At 43.2% G+C, this 3,752-nt stretch overlaps 1 pseudogene; it reads left to right on the top strand.

The window, feature by feature from the left end:
- The first annotated feature begins 628 nt into the window (after positions 1-628).
- LOC147884629 (transmembrane 9 superfamily member 12 pseudogene) lies at positions 629-2,711 on the top strand (annotated as a pseudogene).
- The last annotated feature ends 1,041 nt before the right edge of the window (positions 2,712-3,752 follow it).

Below are 3,752 nucleotides of genomic sequence, written 5' to 3'. Positions count from 1 at the left end.
TTCCGAAGTAGCTGATTAATAGAATGGAAGCCGGGGCCCCACAAAACCTCGAGTTGATCGCCGTCAAAACCTCGAGTTGATCGCCGCCAACGCTAGAGGCAAGTCATGAGGCGTGATTATCTACGGAGACAATTGCTGAAAGAAGGGAGTGAATCGACCTGGAGGTAAGCACCAAGGGCAAGGCCTGGAGGCATCTAGTTGTCGAGGCCTCTGAATTGGTGGACTCTAATTAAGATATGTGAATGCAGAGAGCCATTAATTCAGCGGAGAAGAAGAGGTCTGAGGTGTAAATGGCAAAGGCGTGTCAAAGAAGTTTGTGATTCTGTGAATAGTCGTGGAGGAGGCGGTCAACACGGAGCATGCGAGGCGTTCTTATCTAAGGCTACAGTTGTGTGAAAGAATCTTGTTGCCGTCAACATGAGCATGCGAATCTAAGGCTACAGTCGTCTGAAAGAAGGCGTTGGAGGCGAGCACATGTTTGCAACAAGGGCAAGGGCAGAGCATTCGAGTAGAGGGCGAGAGACTTGTGCCTGCACTCCTATTGAGCTGAAGTGGTGAAGTATTTGCATGCAGCGAGCCACTTCGATCGGGATCAGCAGAGAAGAGACTTGCACGTTCCCCATTTGAAATGGGCGCCTCCAAAACTGCGTCGCTGGGTGCCTGTTGCTGCTGTGTTTGCATTGTGACGATCATGTTGATCTACGTACCAAGCTCGCATGCTTTATATACCCCCGACAGCTACATGCGGACGTTTTCCTTTCGTGAAAATCTGATGGTGAGGGTGAACTCCCTCACGTCTATTGGAACACAGCTTCCGTTTAGCTACTACAGTCTTCCTTACTGCAAACCTCACGAAGGTGAGCAGCGCTATGCAGAGAACCTGGGGCAGCTTCTTATGGGGGACAGGATAGAGAACTCTCCCTATAGATTTCACATGAATGTGAATGAGACCAGTGTTTACCTTTGTACTACCGCGAAGCTTAGTAAAGATCACGTTAAGATCCTGAAACAGCGGATCAACGACCTTTACCAAGTGAACATAATGCTGGACAACTTGCCTGCTATCAGGTTCACAATGATAGGAGACTTTGTGCTTCGATGGACTGGCTTTCCGGTGGGTTATATTGATGTTCGAAATAAGCGGCAGTACTATATTATCAACCATCTGACATTTACTATCTACATCCATGAATATGAGGACTCAGGGGTGACTGCCGTGATGGGCAGCATTGGCAAGAACTCATCCGGTTTTCAGGTGGTGGGCTTTGAAGTTACTCCTTGCAGTGTGCGGCATCGAGACAAAGATGTTATTTCAAAACTCAGCATGTATGCAAAGATATCCCCAAAGCTAAATTGCTTTGACAGTGAACAGCAAATTGTTGTTGAAGGTGAAGAAATCAGCTTTTCTTATGAGGTAAATTTTGTGAAGAGTGACATTCGTTGGCCTTCACGCTGGGATGCATATCTCAAGATGGAAGGTGGACGAGTCCATTGGTTCTCAATCTTGAATTCGCTCATGGTCATTACCTTCCTTACGGGAGTAGTTTTTAAGATCTTCCTTCGCACTGTACCTCGTGACTTGACCATGTACGAGGAGTTAGACAAGGAGGCCCAGCAGGCTCGAATGACCGAAAAACTTTCTCGGTGGAAGCTGGTTATGGGGGACGTTTTCAGAGCCCCACCCAATTCAGAGCTATTGTGTATTATGGTTGGAAATGGAGTGCAGATTACTGGCACGGCTGTTGTGACTGTCTTATTTGCCAAATTTGGGTTCATGTCTCCTACTTCACGTGGTATGCTGCTTACTGGGATGATTATGATTTACCTTTTTCTTGGAATCATTGCTGGACATGTAGCAGTACGGCTCTGGAGAACAATGAAGGGAGAGTCTGCTGGCTGGAGATCAATAGCATGGCGTGTATCTTGCTTCTTTCCTGGCATTGCCTTTGGTATCCTGGTGGTGCTGAACTTTCTTCTTTGGGCCTGTAAAAGCACTGCTGCCATTTCTATCTCTCCCATCTTCGTCCTTTTCGCACTTTGGCTTTGTATTTGTGTCCCTTTGACACTGTTAGGAGGCTTTTTGGGGACCAGAGCAGAGCATATCCAGTACCCTATATGCGCAAATGAAATTGCAAGAGAGATTCCTGCACAGAAGTTCCCTTCATGGCTGTTGGTGCTCGGAGTAGGCATATTACCATTTGGAACTCTTTTCATTGAGCTCTCCTTTATCATGTCCAGAATGTGGCTTGGCAGAGTTTATAATGTTTCTGGATTCCTCTTCATGGTGCTGGTTCTACTTGTCATCGTCTGTGCCGAGGTCTCTGTAGTTCTGACCTACAAGCATTTGCGTTCGGAGGATTGGCGTTGGTGGTGGAAATCCTTCTTTGCATCAGGTTCTACTGCCCTTTACGTTTTTCTATATGCTATCAATTATCTGGTGTTTGACCTCCGAAGCCTCGACGGGCCAGTTTCAATTGCCTTGTACCTGGGTTATATGGTATTGATAGCATTGGCGATCATGCTGGCTACTGGCACTGTGGGGTTCTTGACATCCTTCTGCTTTGTCTATTATCTGTTCTCATCCGTCAAAATAACTGAGAGTGGAGTTGGCAAGATAGAAGAGCCTGCAAGACAGTAGAGCAGGAAAACCGTTGGTAGTATCAAACTTTTGTTCCAAGATCGGAATTCAGCAATCGGCCTTTTCTGCACCAGGGCTGGTTTAATGATTTGGATCGTTGTCTCATCTTGAAGAACATCTAGTATGATGTCCCTAGTAGGCCTACACAATGGTGAGCATGAGTAAGTTGTTCTGATTTCCATGTGCCAGCGCAAGGGAGGACACAATACCACAAGATATAGTAGTAATTCTACTACTTGGGTTCTATAGAATGGTTTTTGGAGGTAGTAATGGGATACGTGTTTGGAAAATAGTGTAAAAATATTTTAAAGCTTCTATTAATAAAACCATGTTTGAATGACCCAAACAAAATTTAAATAAAATATTTTATAAGATTTTTAATGGATGATTTAAAATATCCAAACATTAGACATGGGGTCATATCACTTTTATTGCATGAACGGTCAAAGTTATCCATATGGTAGTGGATGGCCTACTATTACCTTCCCTAGTTCCTTGGAAAAGTTAAAATCTTCTGTCATTTACATCACTTGTGTGAGGCATCATTGATGAAGGGGTGAGCTTTTCTTTTGGCAATAGTGACCAAATTTCTCCAATACCAAACAGAAGGGCTTGGGCATTGCTTTGCATTTGTTTGCTTTTAGCATGCTTCTTGTGCCAAATTACTAGAATTCTGAGATTTAGCATTTAATTAAAAAGATTCTACTCTAGGTTGAACACACTCCCTCATAATCTAGCATCATAATCCATAATTTGGTAAAATTGAATATGATTGTATTTCAAATAGAGAGATTTTTTGTTGGCATGATCAGAAGTACATTAAAATCATCATTTAGTTCTAAGCCAAAACGAAAGACATCATATACAAGCTTGAAGGTCTTTTTAGTTTTGAGCCATCATGGAATACAACTTCATGTAGAAGATGGAAAAATAATGGATCACCTTTTGAGCTTATTTCGTATTGCAATCTCTTCCAAGTTCCAAACTTTAGAAAGTCTAATAGTAACTTGTTTCAATGTAAGAACATCATGTAAAGAGCAAAGACTCAATCTTTCAACTTTGGTGTCATTTGTTAGCTACAAATGGGTCTATAAAGCTCAAACTAACAAGACAA

Source organism: Dipteris shenzhenensis, chromosome 26, assembly GCF_047967505.1.
Source record: "Dipteris shenzhenensis isolate YYH24624 ecotype China chromosome 26, Dip_SZ_1.0, whole genome shotgun sequence".
Classification (NCBI taxonomy): Eukaryota; Viridiplantae; Streptophyta; class Polypodiopsida; order Gleicheniales; family Dipteridaceae; genus Dipteris; species Dipteris shenzhenensis.
Note: the sequence above shows the minus strand (reverse complement) of the source record. Positions and strands in the feature narration are given on the sequence as shown.